Source organism: Acipenser ruthenus, chromosome 29 (assembly GCF_902713425.1).
Source record: "Acipenser ruthenus chromosome 29, fAciRut3.2 maternal haplotype, whole genome shotgun sequence".
Lineage (NCBI taxonomy): Eukaryota > Metazoa > Chordata > Actinopteri > Acipenseriformes > Acipenseridae > Acipenser > Acipenser ruthenus.
In genome coordinates, this window is record NC_081217.1 from 16,051,229 (window position 1) to 16,068,161 (window position 16,933).

Below are 16,933 nucleotides of genomic sequence, written 5' to 3' on the forward strand. Positions count from 1 at the left end.
TTTTCCCAGTTGTCCCTTGTTGGTCCGTCTAGGCGTTTCATTCGCGCTGTCTGTGTGGGAAGTGTTAAAGACATAGTACATGTTCATGAAAGAACACTTAAAAAAAAAAAAAAAAACATTTTACCAGTACTGTATACTACTAGCAACTCTATAGGGTACAGTTTGGGGCAGAGTATACGTATATGCAGCGTCGATCGATCAGTTCGTTTGTTACGATGCTGAAGTTGGCTTCTTATTCAGCCAGCTTCCTAGTCGCATTCCAGCTTCTTATTTGCGTCCCGCAAATCTAACGCAAATTTCAGTGGTTAAATCGTTTTGGGCCACTTATTAAAAGTTTATTCTCACAGAGGGGGAACCCCTCCATGTCAAACATATGTATTTATCCTGGCCCAAAACGGATTTTGATACAAAAACAGAGGGAAAACGGCACAGATAGCAAGTTGGCATGTTGTCCAATTAAAACAAATTGAATAAGTAACTGGGGTATTTTGTGAGTTACATCGCTTTGGGCCACTTATTTTAAAGTTGATTCTCACACGGGGAACCCCTCTATGTCACTCATGGGTATTTATCCTGACCCAAAACTGATTTTAATACAAAAACAGCGGGCAAACATGGCACAGATGCATCATCTTCACTCAGGATCTGCCATGCTTTCAAAATCATCCGGTCCTGTGCTTCCTGCTATTTGCATCATTTGCAAGAAGATGGACTGATACATCACCTCCAGCCACAAACAGCTGAAACTGTAACTGCAGGTGAGTGAACCACTTAATAAACATTTAATACACTTCAAAAACAAGTACTGTTTAATAATCAATGTTTATTAAACAATGCATTTGTAAAAAAAAATGTTTCAAATGAAGGATGTCAATACTTTAGACTGTCTGTGACATTATATATATATATATATATATATATATATATATATATATATATATATATATATATATATTGTAGCAACTTCATAGGCTGTGTAGAATATGCATACAGTACTTTGTAGCGGGACAGCATTTAAACAGAGACTAAATACTGTGAAGTTAATTCCAAACAGGGCGGTACCTATTAGTGCTTTATTTACATGTCCATCCAGCATAGAATAGTCGGTGAAACAGGCAAAGGTTCATACACAATCCAGGGCTTTCAAAACAGTCCAGGTATCAAGCACAAAGAAGGCAGTCAAACAATCCAAGGTCAATAACAAGTAATCCTACAATCTCAGTACTCACTTCCTGTAGCATACCACTCTCCCCACTCTTTTTTCCACTGGTACTTGCCTGGACCTCCCTTTTTATCCCCCTGGGAACGCCCTTTTTGATGATGTGGCATTAAAACTAGTCACTTCCTGTTTGGCAGCCATCTTGCTTCCGGTATGACTGAAGCAAGAATTTGCCATCAAGACTGCCCTAATGTATCTCCCATTTTGCACCAATCCCCTCATTCTATCACATATCTCCCCCCCTAGCTCGAGCTTCTGGGGTCGAGCTACTGTAGAAAAGAAGGAATGAATTCTAGAAAGTCCATCAGCATTCCCCATTAGTTTCCCCGCTCGGTGTCTTATGCTGTATTTATACTGTTGGAATGACAGGAACCAACGCATTACCGTAGCGTTTTTCTCTTTTGCTTGGTTCATCAACGTTAGGGGAGCGTGGTCAGTAATTAAGGCGAACTGTCGTCCCAGTAGATAATACCTCAGGCTTTCTATAGCCCATTTTATTGCCAGGCATTCCTTCTCGATCACTGCATAATTGTGTTCTCTGTCTTCCAGTTTTCGGCTGAGAAACATAATGGGGTGTTCTACCCCATCGATCTCCTGTGACAGTACAGCTCCTAGCCCTACTTCGGAAGCATCTGTTTGGACCAGGAATTCTTTAGAAAAGTCTGGTACCACCAATACCGGGCTGCTATAAAGAGCTTCTTTTAGTGTGGTGAACGCTTTTTCAGCTTTGGGGCTCCATTTTACCATGAGGAGGCATCTATTTCAGGTTAATTCAGTGAGGGGGAAGGCAATGGTGGCAAAATCTGGAACAAACCGGAGGTAATATCCCGCTATACCTAAAAACGCCTGGATCTGTTTTTTGTTTATCGGACGTGGCCAATTTTTAATGGCTTCAACTTTGCTTTCCTGTGGCCTAATCATACCCCTTCCCACAACGTACCCCAGGTATTTTGCTTCCTCCATGCACAGAGTACACTTTTCAGGATTCGGTCAAGCCAGCTTTATGAATCGAATTTAAAACTGCCTGTAAAATGACCTTCCCAGTCTTCACTCTGTATGACGACGTCATCCAAATATGCTGCCACGTATTTTCTATGTGGCCTTAAAATCTTATCCATTAACCTTTGGAACGTGGCCGGTGCTCCATGTAGCCCAAATGGCATGACTGTATATTGATACAACCCATCTGGGGTGGAAAAAGCCGTTTTCTCCTTGGATCCAGGGGATAAAGGGATTTGCCAGTATCCCTTGGTCAAGTCTAAAGTGGAAATGTATCGGGCTTTCCCTATACTTTCCAGTAATTCGTCTATTCGGGGCATGGGATAGGCATCAAACTTTGAAACGTCATTAACTTTGCGGAAGTCATTACAAAACCTCCATTTGCCATCTGGTTTTGGCACCATAACTATAGGGCTTGACCATTCACTTGTTGATTCCTCTATCACTCCTGCCTCTAACATTTCCTTCACTTCTTCTCTTATGGCGCTGCAGCGTGCCTCAGGTACCCGATACGGTCACATACAAACTTTTACACCAGGTTGCGAAATTATTTTATGACTAACCAAGTGAGTTTTCCCAGGGACCCCTGAAAACACCTCTCTGTTCTTGTGCACAAAAAGTCTTGACCTCATGTTTTTGAGCTGGGGAAAGTGTCTGTGCTACCCTTACTTCCGGAGTACTTGGTGAAACTTGTGGTGTTGTAACTGTGAATACCTCTCTCTCCTTCCAGTGTTTAAGTAAATTCACGTGGTAAATTTGTATTTCCGGGCATCGGTCCGGCTGTCTCACCCTGTAATTCACCTCCCCTATTTTCTCTACTACCTCATAAGGTCCCCTCCACTTAGCCAAGACCTTACACTCCACTGTGGGAACTAAAACCACCACCTTATCTCCTGGTGCAAAAACCCTCACAGCAGCCCCCCGATTATAAGTAAATCTCTGTCGCTCTTGTGCTTGTCTTAGGTGTTCTCTCACTATGGGAATTACTGTGGCTATTCTCTCCTGCATGTTATTTATGTGCTCAATCACCATTTTGTAGGGAGTGTTCTCCTGTTCCCAAGTTTCCCGTGCAATATCTAGGATTCCCCTAGGGTGCCTCCCATAAACCAGTTCGAAGAGGGAAAACCGCATTGATTCCTGTGGGACTTCCCTAATGGCAAACATTAAGTATGGCAACATGTGATCCCAATTCTTCCCGTCTTTATCAATCACTTTCCGCAACATGGATTTCAAAGTCCGATTGAAACACTCTACGAGTCCATCGGTTTGGGGGTGATACACAGAAGTTCTAAGCTGTTTGATGTTTAACAAACCACACAAGTCTTTCAAAATTCGTGACATAAATGAGGTCCCATGATCTGTCAGGATCTCTTTGGGGAGGCCTACCCGGCTAAACATTAACCATAGTTCTTTGGCTATTCCTTTGGTTGCCATTGTTCGAAGCGGAATGGCTTCCGGGTATCGGGTGGCATAATCCATCACAACGAGGATATACTGATGACCTCTAGCCGATTTTGGCAATGGGCCCATCAGATCCATGGCAATCCTCTCAAAAGGGGTTTCTATTATGGGCAACGGTATCAAGGGGCTTCTAAAGGCCAGTTTCGGGGTGGTCAACTGGCAGTCGGGGCACTCACCACAGTGTTTTGTAACTGCAGCTTGTACCCCAGGCCAATAAAATCGTCTTAGAAGACGCTCCTTTGTTTTTTTTATCTCCTAGATGCCCCCCTAGAATATGCCCATGTGCTAAATTTAACACAGTGAGGCGGTACCTATTGGGCACCAATAACTGCTCCACCTCATCTACCCCTAACTTATCCACCCGACACAACAATCCCTTTTTAATTGAAAAATAAGGGTACACCAAGCCGTAAGGTATAATGCCAATTTTATTGCCATCGACCAGTTTCACATTTTTCCTGGCATGTTGTAGCGTAAGGTCTTGTAACTGGGCTGTCCCAAAGTTCCCAGGGTTCCCCTCTACATCCTCCAATTCTAGGGGTCCCCCAAGTTCTAATTCTGGCCTTTCACCCTCCTGTACGCCACTGGTACTTGGCCGTTCCCCATCAGACTCTACTCCAACCTCCACTTCAGTATCCTCAGGTTCAGAGCCTGACTCATCCTCCTCCCCCACAAATACCGAAACAGGCAGCACTAATTCCCCGTCCTGTTCAGGGAATGAGGTCATGTCCTGCTGGGGCTCCACACTTTTTGGAGTAACTTTAGAATTACTTGGGCCTAACTTTCCAAAGTTAGGAAAGTATCATCCTAATATCACATCATACGGCAGGTTTGGCACCACTGCAACCTCATACTCTAGCTCCCCTTCTGTTGTCTCCAGAGACACTAAAGCTGTGGGGTATGTGCGTGTCTCGCCGTGCACGCAGGTGATATTAAGAGTTTGATCTTTTTCCAATTTGTTTGAGGGCACTAAATTAGCCGCTACTAAAGTTGCCATACTTCCCGAATCTAGCAGAGCTTTGACCTCTTTCCCTCCCACCTTCACGACACACATATGATCATGGTTCTTTCTTTCCTCCTTCACCACAGTTACAACCACAGGACAGGCATAGTAAACAGTCTCATCTTGGTCCTCCAAGTTACACTCCATGGGCTCGTCCTTCTCAGGGCAGTATGCCGCTATGTGTCCAGTCTTGTGACAGTTATAACAGGTCACACGAGACAGGGTACTAGGGTTCCATCTCCCTCTTCCCCTTGCTTCACCTCCCGATTGTCCCCCTACAATTTCTTTGCCCTCGGTAGCCACATGGTCTTCCCCCCCCCCCCCAGATGTTGGAACGGGCTTACCGGGCTTGTAGGGATGGTTGGTTCGGGAGGCCTGGGGTTCTGGTTCCAGCTGCTTCTCCACTGCTGCTGCTGTCGCATAACGTTCACCCAATGCCACCAGCTGGTCTGCGTTTGTGGCGTTGTTCTGGCCCACCCAGCGCCGAAGATCCTTGGGTAATCCTTGCTGGAACTGGTCTAGGACGATTAGTTCTACGATCTATGCCGTTGTTCGTTCGTCCGGTCGAAGCCATTTCTTTGCAAGGTTGATTAAATCAAACATTTGGGAGCGGGGGGGTTTCCCTACGTTGTACCCCCATTTGTGGAACCGGTGTGCCCGCACCGCATCGGTAACTCCCAGACGATGTAGTATCTCTGCCTTCAGTTTACTGTAATCCTGGGATTCTGCGAAGTCCAGGTCGTAATAGGCCTTCTGTGGATCTCCTGAGAGGTAGGGTGCTATTAAGCCAGCCCATTCAGTCTTTGGCCACTTTTCTCTTTCTGCTGTCCTTTCAAACGTCATGAGAAAGGCCTCCACATCATCTTGTGGGGTCATCTTCTGTAAGAAATGGCTAGTATTTCTCCTATTTGGGTTTGTAGGAAGAGTCTCCATTTTGGCTGCTAGTGAGTCAATACTGTTTTTTACAAGTGTTTGCTCTCCTTGCATTACCTGGTTTGTTTGCTGCTGCACTATCAATGCCTCCTGATGCATCCTCAAAGCATCCTGGTGTGCCACCTGCTGTGCCCGTATAGCCTCTTGTTGGCTAGCTACACTCTGTAGTAAAGCTTGGAGGATCGCGTCCATCTTTGTTTCCGACATTATATTTTCACTGTATTCTTTGTCTCAAAACTCTGCCCGCATTCTCCACCATATGTAGCAACTTCATAGGCTGTGTAGAATATGCATACAGTACTTTGTAGCGGGACAGCATTTAAACAGAGACGAAATACTGTGAAGTTAATTCCAAACAGGGCGGTACCTATTAGTGCTTTATTTACATGTCCATCCAGCATAGAATAGTCGGTGAAACAGGCAAAGGTTCATACACAATCCAGGGCTTTCAAAACAGTCCAGGTATCAAGCACAAAGAAGGCAGTCAAACAATCCAAGGTCAATAACAAGTAATCCAACAATCTCAGTACTCACTTCCTGTAGCATACCACTCTCCCCACTCTTTTTTCCACTGGTACTTGCCTGGACCTCCCTTTTTATCCCCCTGGGAACGCCCTTTTTGATGATGTGGCATTAAAACTAGTCACTTCCTGTTTGGCAGCCATCTTGCTTCCGGTATGACTGAAGCAAGAATTTGCCATCAAGACTGCCCTAATGTATCTCCCATTTCGCACCAATCCCCTCATTCTATCACATTATATATATATATATATATATATATATATATATATATATATATATATATATATCACAGTCTAAAGTATTGACATTTATCCACCCCCTCTGTGTGTGTGTGTGTGTGAGTGTGTGTGTATCTACAAGCTGTTAAAGTTATGCGTAAGAGCTGATGAAATCATGGGATTACTACACAAAGCGTTTTCCACAAATTATGCTTTTTCTAAAAGGAATAAAGTACAATTGAAAGTTAAAATGCAACACATCACAGTGCGCAGTGTTTATTTTACCGATACACTGTATGAGTCAGTTATTCTTCATTAATTATATGGCTTATGTGAGCGTTTATAGACTTCAGAAAAAACTTTGCTAACACTAGTAACAGCGAATTAACTCTGCCTTAGAAAAGGTAGACCTTTCTAGAAAAAAAAACAAAGTTTCACATGATTGTTGTCAAGTTTAAATTACTGATATTTGAGTGCTGAATGGTGAAACACAAAAAAGAAAACATAATTGCATAAACTATTTTATGTACTTGGAGAGTTTGTTTCTTTTCTGAATTACCACCTACCAATTGTATCTGTCTACATTTTTTTAATGGCAGGTTAAATGGAAATGTTTATCTACTGAAAAATGTGGGCTACCATAGGTTACCTCGTTGTAGCCCATCAGACTACCACACATAGTAGAGATTTGACCACCCCTGAATATATAATGTATGTATGTATGTAAGTTAAATTTTAATTTTTATTGTATTTATTTATCTTGAGTACTCCCTAGAATATCTGGTTATGAGTATTCCTTCAAGGCCTAGTCAGCTTTAATGAATATATATCTTTTAAAAAAATGAAGGAATGTGACATATTTAATTTATTTTGCAGGGAGGCTGCTCAAAGCAGCCCAGATGAGAAAGGATGACAGCATCCTCATACACATCCAAGAAAAGGATTGTGTTGCTCTTGAGGTGAGCTATCACAGGAGCTGCTTCAAAGATTATACAAGGTTTATGACTAGATCTGTGAGAGAAGTTGATGATGCTTCTGCAGCTGCATAGGTGCAAGTTTTGTCTAACTGGCATAAAGATGGGTGAAAAAATCAATCTTTCAAATGTATCCATATTCTGACGGTGTTTAGTGCATTTGTCTTTACAGTGTCCATGAAAGTCATCATGAGACACAATGTTCTGTGTAAATGTAATTGAAAGGAAATTGCTTGTACAACAGAAAGCGTTACGCACGGTTTGTGGAGATTTTCATAAAAATGGTGAAAGATAATGAAGGTGTGATGCATCAAATTTCAGGTGAGACATTTTTTTTGTGTGATCAATTTTTTATTTTGGAACAAACAGCACATTACAACAGCAAAATCAGGAGAATGCGAATATATTTACGAATGCCAGTTTCAAGATTTAATCAGTCTTTATAATAATCACTAATCCAAGTCATTTTTTTTTGACTTGCAGCAGCTACCAACTAAAGTATCGACTTCAATGGGATTATCCTCAGCTTTATTATTTTATTTTCTAGCCACATTTTTCACCTTCTGCTGACGGCCTAATGTAAACTAGACACAACTAAGGATGCTTTACTTGCTGTAAGCTGCAAAGAGTAATGAGCAAGTGTAGCTTCCCAAAGATGTGCTGCAGCTCAACCTAGTCTCACTTAACTAGGCTCTCTGGGTTATTTGCAAGTGATGTCAGACTGATTAGGTCTATACAGAATGTACAAATAAAGGATTCTAGCAACAACGTATTGAATCTCTATACACAGTATGATCATAAAGTCTCTATACCTCTGATGGTTCTGTGATTTCCTGAGAGGACCCCCCCCCCCCCCCTAGTACTACAGTGTGTTGTATTAGTACTCGATGGACCCCCCCAGTACTACAGTGTGCTGTATTAGTACTCAATGGACCCCCCCCCAGTACTACAGTGTGTTGTATTAGTACTCGATGGACCCCCCAGTACTACAGTGTGTTGTATTAGTACTCGATGGACCCCCCAGTACTACAGTGTGCTGTATTAGTACTTGATGGACCCCCCAGTACTACAGTGTGTTGTATTAGTACTCGATGGACAACCCTCTAGTTATTATGGTATAGCAGCATATGGTTTTGGCAGCACTGTACGTGTTGTTTATTCAAATGTGTGTGTCCGCATTGTGCAAACACTGATTCACTGGGACGGTCTATGCCTGTGGGCATGGGCGTCCACAGATAGGTGCAAGGGGGGTGGGGGGGCATGCCCCCCCCCTGGAATCTGAATTTACAAAAAAAAACCTACTGGAGGCACATTTTGCAGTATTGGTTTTCATCGGATTTTAGCTTAAGTCTGAGTTGTTAATGTAAATGAGACTTAGAAGAATTATTATGCAACACAAAACCATGTTACTCAACTACTTTTAAACACCTTGCCCCCCCCCCCCAGATTTAATTCTGTGGACGCCCATACCTGTGGGTACATGTTCTAAACAGCAGACATGCATGGCACTATAGTTAACTGACAGGAACAAGGTCTGTAACAAAGCCAGCTCATGTATCTCAAAACAGACTCCCATTTAGTTTTAAATGCATTTATTTTAAATTAATCTGCCAGATTAGGTGCCAGGTAAGGATTGTATGAATTAGGAGGTTAGATTGTGTAAATTTGAAAGAATAACCCAGTTTAATAAAAGTTGGGAAGGTTCTGTGACCCAGGGTGAACAGTTCAATGGCAGCATGTGTTCAGTGACATCAGAGACGGAAGAATCGCCACCAACCAGAAGCTCGGCTTGCTGTGCGAGCGGGACCGGTTGTAACATTGTTGTCACAAACCGAGGGACGAGATGTTGCAAACATCAGGGGATCAAGAGCAGGAAGCCGTGTCTGCTTGGGATTGGTGGCTGGTGCACTGGGGGCATGCCCTGGATGCGGGGAATAAGGCTGCTGCTGAGACGAGCGAGCCGCTGCTGGAGTGAGACGAAAGAGAACAGAAGAAACAGCAAGGAGACCAAAGAGAAGCAGGACTAAAAAGGACCGGAGACTGCATTTAGTTGGCTGTAGCACATGGCCAAAACAGTGTGCTTTGGACTTGTTTTTATTGTATTATTTTGTCACAGTCTGAGTAGCATTACGCTGCTCAGCTGTAGTTGTACCACTGGCAGCACGCTTTACCTGTCAAGTGTAGAGTCCCGGCTTAATTAACCGCTAAACTGAAGTCCACCCCTGACTACCAAGGAGGATCGCCTTGGAACTCCCCTGGCTGCCTAGGACCTGAGCGATTGCGGGACTGTGACGCCTACCTGGGCTTGCAGGACCAGCTCCAGCGACAGAGGATAGCCCTAGAGGCCTTTATGCACAGCCTGCAACTACTGTCGCTGCGACACCAGGTTCACCTCGCTGGCCCACAGACGCTGGAGGAGGCGGTGAACCAGGTTGTGGCAATCGAGTCCCAGCCACATCAACCGGGACTTCAGCCTACAGTGCGAAAGGTCCAGCCCAGCAAAGAGGAGACCGAAGAGGCCTGGCTCCCGGAACTTGTCACTTTGCACATCCACACAAGACCACCGGTTGGCTGGTCCCTGCACACGCCTGTGTTGAGGCTGTGGACAACTGGGACATCTGCATAACAGAGGCAGAAGTGTTAAAGGGACTAGGAGCTCTTAAAATAAACAAATCCCCTGGGCCAGATGAGATCCTCCCAATAGTACTCAAAGAAATGAAAGAAGTTATTTACAAACCGCTAACCAAGATCATGCAACAGTCTCTTGACACAGGGGTTGTACCAACAGACTGGAAAATAGCAAACGTAATACCAATCCACAAAAAGGGAGACAAAACCGAACCAGGTAACTACAGACCAATAAGCCTGACTTCTATTATATGTAAACTTATGGAAACTATAATAAGATCCAAAATGGAAAATGACCTATATGGTAACAATATTTATTTATTATTTTATTTATTTATTTATTTATTTCTTAGCAGACGCCCTTATCCAGGGCGACTTACAATTGTAACAAGATATCACATTATACAGATATCACATTATTTTACATACAATTACCCATTTATACAGTTGGGTTTTTACTGGAGCAATCTAGGTAAAGTACCTTGCTCAAGGGTACAACAGCAGTGTCCCCCACTGGGGATTGAACCCACAACCCTCTGGTCAAGAGTCCAGAGCCCTAACCACTACTCCACACTGCAGCCCATGATCTCCCTTAGGAAAGGGAGATCATGTCTAACTAACCTACTTGACTTTTTTGAGGATGCAACATTGAAAATGGATAACTGCAAAGCATACGACATGGTTTATTTAGATTTCCAGAAAGCTTTTGACAAAGTCCCGCATAAAAGATTAATTCTCAAACTGAACGCAGTAGGGATTCAAGGAAATGCATGCACATGGATTAGGGAGTGGTTAACAGGTAGAAAACAGAAAGTACTGATTAGAGGAGAAACCTCAAAATGGAGTGAGGCAACCAGTGGTGTACCACAGGGATCAGTATTAGGTCCTCTGCTATTCCTAATCTACATTAATGATTTAGACTCTGATATAGTAAGCAAACTCGTTAAATTTGCAGACGACACAAAAATAGGAGGAGTGGCAGACACTGTTGAAGCAGCAAAGGTCATTCAAAATGATCTAGACAGCATTCAAAATTGGGCAGACACATGGCAAATGACATTTAATAGAGAAAAGTGTAAAGTATTGCATGCAGGCAATAAAAATGTGCATTATAAATATCATATGGGAGATAGTGAAATTGAAGAAGGGAACTATGAAAAAGACCTAGGAGTTTATGTTGACTCAGAAATGTCTTCATCTAGACAATGTGGGGAAGCTATAGAAAAGGCCAAAAAGATGCTTGGATATATTGTGAAAAGTGTTGAATTCAAATCAAGGGCAGTAATGTTAAAATGCATTAGTAAGACCTCACCTAGAATATTGTGTTCAGTTCTGGTCACCTCGTTACAAAAAGGATATTGCTGCTCTAGAAAGAGTGCAAAGAAGAGCGACCAGAATTATCCCGGGTTTAAAAGGCATGTCGTATGCAGACAGGCTAAAAGAATTAAATCTATTCAGTCTTGAACAAAGAAGACTACGCGGCGATCTGATTCAAGCATTCAAAATTCTAAAAGGTATAGACAATGTCAACCCGGGGGACGACTTTGACTTGAAAAAAGAAAAAAGGACCAGGGGTCATAAATGGAGATTAGATAAAGGGGCATTCAGAACAGAAAATAGGAGGCACTTTTTTACACAGAGAATTGTGAGGGTCTGGAACCAACTCCCCAGTAATGTTGTTGAAGCTGACACCCTGGGATCCTTCAAGAAGCTGCTTGATGAGATTCTGGGATCAATAAGCTACTAACAACCAAACGAGCAAGATGGGCTGAATGGCCTCCTCTCGTTTGTAAACGTTCTTATGTTCTTATGTTCTTAACCACCACCCTGCCGCCAGCAAGCACACAGGAAACGGCGCGAGGCCCGCATGAGACAGTGTGGGCCCCCTACCGAATTCCCAGCGTGCCTATCAGCAACCAACCACTGTACAGCCAGGGGGAGTGGGGCTCCACTCCCCCAAGAAGCAGCTGGCAGCGCCACATCGCACTGCCAGCCAGGGGAGCCCAACAGTACAGTTGGGGGACTGGGGCTCCACTCCCCCAAGTAGTAGCTTACAGCGCCACAGTTCCAACAGGGCCCACCGTTGTCATGGGAAGGACCTCTGTGGGGGACTTCTGCCCCAATCCTGGTCCGAGTGGAGGGGGTTTCATGCACAGCCTTGGTCAACATGGGATCAACGGCGATGCTGGTGCGATCCAGGGGCAGGTCTAGCTCGAGCCAACAATGGTGCAGCGCTGCAGTCACTGGGGAGCTGGCGCTCATGCAGGGAAGAGGGACCATGGCGATCCAGGTACCCTACACTTCCAGGAGGTCTCAGCCGTCAATATGGCACACCTGGTGGAACCAGCCGTCGGACCAGCTTGGAGAACCAACACATCCACGAGGACGGAGACGCAGGGGTCGGCGGGCTCCGCCAAACAACCACCGACACAAACTTAGAGCCTAAGACAGCAGCGTCCAGGTCCCACCCTAGACCGGGGCCAAGTCAGCACAGCTTGGACCCCAACTAATGCGCCGGAGCCCGAAACCACCACCCCCCTCCACCAGGGTTTTGTCAGCCCAGCCGCCGCCACCCCCGGGAGAGGACGCTACTCTAGCCACAGTGACTGCCGTCTGGCCCCGCAGCGGTGAGGTGCTTAGCCCGGAGCAGCAGGCCAAGCTGCGGGAGCTGCTGTTGGAGTACCGCAATAGCAGCAACACCAGCTGAGAAGGAGCAGGCCGGACTCGCATGGTACAGCATCACATCCAGACGGGGGAATATTTCAAACAGGACATTAGTGTGAATAATAAACAGGTGCAGAAAAACCCTATCCCACCCAGCCCAGAGCAAGAATGCCACACTGCACACAGGTGCAGAAAAACCCTATCCCACCCAGCCCAGTGCAAGAATGCCACACTGCACACAGGTGCAGAAAAACCCTATCCCACCCAGCCGTGCAAGAATGCCACACTGCACACAGGTGCAGAAAAACCCTAACCCATCCAGCCCAGTGCAAGAATGCCACACTGCACACAGGTGCAGAAAAACCCTATCCCATCCAGCCCAGTGCAAGAATGCCACGCTGCACACAGGTGCAGAAAAACCCTATCCCACCCAGCCCAGTGCAAGAATGCCACACTGCACACAGGTGCAGAAAAACCCTATCCCACCAAGCCCAGTGCAAGAATGCCACACTGCACACAGGTGCAGAAAAATCCTATCCCACCCAGCCCAGTGCAAGAATGCCACACTGCACACAGGTGCAGAAAAACCCTATCCCACCCAGCCCAGTGCAAGAATGCCACACTGCACACAGGTGCAGAAAAACCCTATCCCACCCAGCCCAGTGCAAGAATGCCACACTGCACACAGGTGCAGAAAAACCCTATCCCACCCAGCCCAGTGCAAGAATGCCACACTGCACACAGGTGCAGAAAAACCCTATCCCACCCAGCCCAGTGCAAGAATGCCACACTGCACACAGGTGCAGAAAAACCCTATCCCACCCAGCCCAGTGCAAGAATGCCACACTGCACACAGGTGCAGAAAAACCCTATCCCACCCAGCCGTGCAAGAATGCCACACTGCACACAGATGCAGAAAAACCCTATCCCACCCAGCCCAGTGCAAGAATGCCACGCTGCACATAGGTGCAGAAAAACCCTATCCCACCCAGCCGTGCAAGAATGCCACACTGCACACAGGTGCAGAAAAACCCTAACCCACCAGGCCCAGTGCAAGAATGCCACAATGCACACAGGTGCAGAAAAACCCTAACCCACCCAGCCCAGTGCAAGAATGCCACACTGCACACAGGTGCAGAAAAACCCTATCCCACCCAGCCCAGTGCAAGAATGCCACACTGCACACAGGTGCAGAAAAACCCTATCCCACCCAGCCCAGTGCAAGAATGCCACACTGCACACAGGTGCAGAAAAACCCTATCCCACCCAGCCCAGTACAAGAATGCCACACTGCACACAGGTGCAGAAAAACCCTATCCCACCCAGCCCAGTGCAAGAATGCCACACTGCACACAGGTGCAGAAAAACCCTATCCCACCCAGCCCAGTGCAAGAATACCACACTGCACACAGGTGCAGAAAAACCCTATCCCACCCAGCCCAGTGCAAGAATGCCACACTGCACACAGGTGCAGAAAAACCCTATCCCACCCAGCCGTGCAAGAATGCCACACTGCACACAGGTGCAGAAAAACCCTATCCCACCGAGCCCAAAGCAAGAATGCCACACTGCACACAGGTGCAGAAAAACCCTATCCCACCCAGCCCAGTGCAAGAATGCCACACTGCACACAGGTGCAGAAAAACCCTATCCCACCCAGCCCAGTGCAAGAATGCCACACTACACACAGGTGCAGAAAAACCCTATCCCACCCAGCCCAGTGCAAGAATGCCACACTGCACACAGGTGCAGAAAAACCCTATCCCACCCAGCCGTGCAAGAATGGCACACTGCACACAGGTGCAGAAAAACCCTATCCCACCCAGCCCAGAGCAAGAATGCCACGCTGCACACAGGTGCAGAAAAACCCTATCCCACCCAGCCGTGCAAGAATGCCACACTGCACACAGGTGCAGAAAAACCCTAACCCACCCAGTCCAGTGCAAGAATGCCATGCTGCACACAGGTGCAGAAAAACCCTAACCCACCCAGCCCAGTGCAAGAATGCCACACTGCACACAGGTGCAGAAAAACCCAATCCCACCCAGCCCAGTGCAAGAATGCCACGCTGCACACAGGTGCAGAAAAACCCTATCCCACCCAGCCCAGTGCAAGAATGCCACGCTGCACACAGGTGCAGAAAAACCCTATCCCACCCAGCCCAGTGCAAGAATGCCACACTGCACACAGGTGCAGAAAAACCCAATCCCACCCAGCCCAGTGCAAGAATGCCACACTGCACACAGGTGCAGAAAAACCCTATCCCACCCAGCCCAGTGCAAGAATGCCACACTGCACACAGGTGCAGAAAAACCCTAACCCACCCAGCCCAGTGCAAGAATGCCACACTGCACACAGGTGCAGAAAAACCCTATCCCACCCAGCCCAGTGCAAGAATGCCACACTGCACACAGGTGCAGAAAAACCCTATCCCACCCAGCCCAGTGCAAGAATGCCACACTGCACACAGGTGCAGAAAAACCCTATCCCACCCAGCCCAGTGCAAGAATGCCACACTACACACAGGTGCAGAAAAACCCTATCCCACCCAGCCCAGTGCAAGAATGCCACACTGCACACAGGTGCAGAAAAACCCTATCCCACCCAGCCGTGCAAGAATGCCACACTGCACACAGGTGCAGAAAAACCCTATCCCACCCAGCCCAGTGCAAGAATGCCACACTGCACACAGGTGCAGAAAAACCCTATCCCATCCAGCCCAGTGCAAGAATGCCACACTGCACACAGGTGCAGAAAAACCCTATCCCACCCAGCCCAGTGCAAGAATGCCACACTGCACACAGGTGCAGAAAAACCCTATCCCACCCAGCCGTGCAAGAATGCCACACTGCACACAGGTGCAGAAAAACCCTAACCCATCCAGCCCAGTGCAAGAATGCCACACTGCACACAGGTGCAGAAAAACCCTATCCCACCAAGCCCAGTGCAAGAATGCCACACTGCACACAGGTGCAGAAAAACCCTATCCCACCCAGCCAAGTGCAAGAATGCCACACTGCACACAGGTGCAGAAAAACCCTATCCCACCCAGCCCAGTGCAAGAATGCCACACTGCACACAGGTGCAGAAAAACCCTATCCCACCCAGCCCAGTGCAAGAATGCCACACTGCACACAGGTGCAGAAAAACCCTATCCCACCCAGCCCAGTGCAAGAATGCCACACTGCACACAGGTGCAGAAAAACCCTATCCCACCCAGCCCAGTGCAAGAATGCCACACTGCACACAGGTGCAAAAAAACCCTATCCCACCCAGCCGTGCAAGAATGCCACACTGCACACAGGTGCAGAAAAACCCTATCCCACCCAGCCCAGAGCAAGAATGCCACGCTGCACACAGGTGCAGAAAAACCCTATCCCACCCAGCCGTGCAAGAATGCCACACTGCACACAGGTGCAGAAAAACCCTAACCCACCCAGCCCAGTGCAAGAATGCCACACTGCACACAGGTGCAGAAAAACCCTAACCCACCCAGCCCAGTGCAAGAATGCCACGCTGCACACAGGTGCAGAAAAACCCTAACCCACCCAGCCCAGTGCAAGAATGCCACACTGCACACAGGTGCAGAAAAACCCTAACCCACCCAGCCCAGTGCAAGAATGCCACACTGCACACAGGTGCAGAAAAACCCTAACCCACCCAGCCCAGTGCAAGAATGCCACGCTGCACACAGGTGCAGAAAAACCCTATCCCACCCAGCCCAGTGCAAGAATGCCACACTGCACACAGGTGCAGAAAAACCCAATCCCACCCAGCCGTGCAAGAATGCCACACTGCACACAGGTGCAGAAAAACCCTATCCCACCCAGCCCAGTGCAAGAATGCCACACTGCACACAGGTGCAGAAAAACCCTATCCCACCCAGCCCAGTGCAAGAATGCCACACTGCACACAGGTGCAGAAAAACCCTATCCCACCCAGCCCAGTGCAAGAATGCCACACTGCACACAGGTGCAGAAAAACCCTATCCCACCCAGCCCAGTGCAAGAATGCCACGCTGCACACAGGTGCAGAAAAACCCTATCCTACCCAGCCCAGTGCAAGAATGCCACACTGCACACAGGTGCAGAAAAACCCTAACCCACCCAGCCCAGTGCAAGAATGCCACACTGCACACAGGTGCAGAAAAACCCTAACCCACCCAGCCCAGTGCAAGAATGCCACGCTGCACACAGGTGCAGAAAAACCCTAACCCACCCAGCCCAGTGCAAGAATGCCACACTGCACACAGGTGCAGAAAAACCCAATCCCACCCAGCCCAGTGCAAGAATGCCACGCTGCACACAGGTGC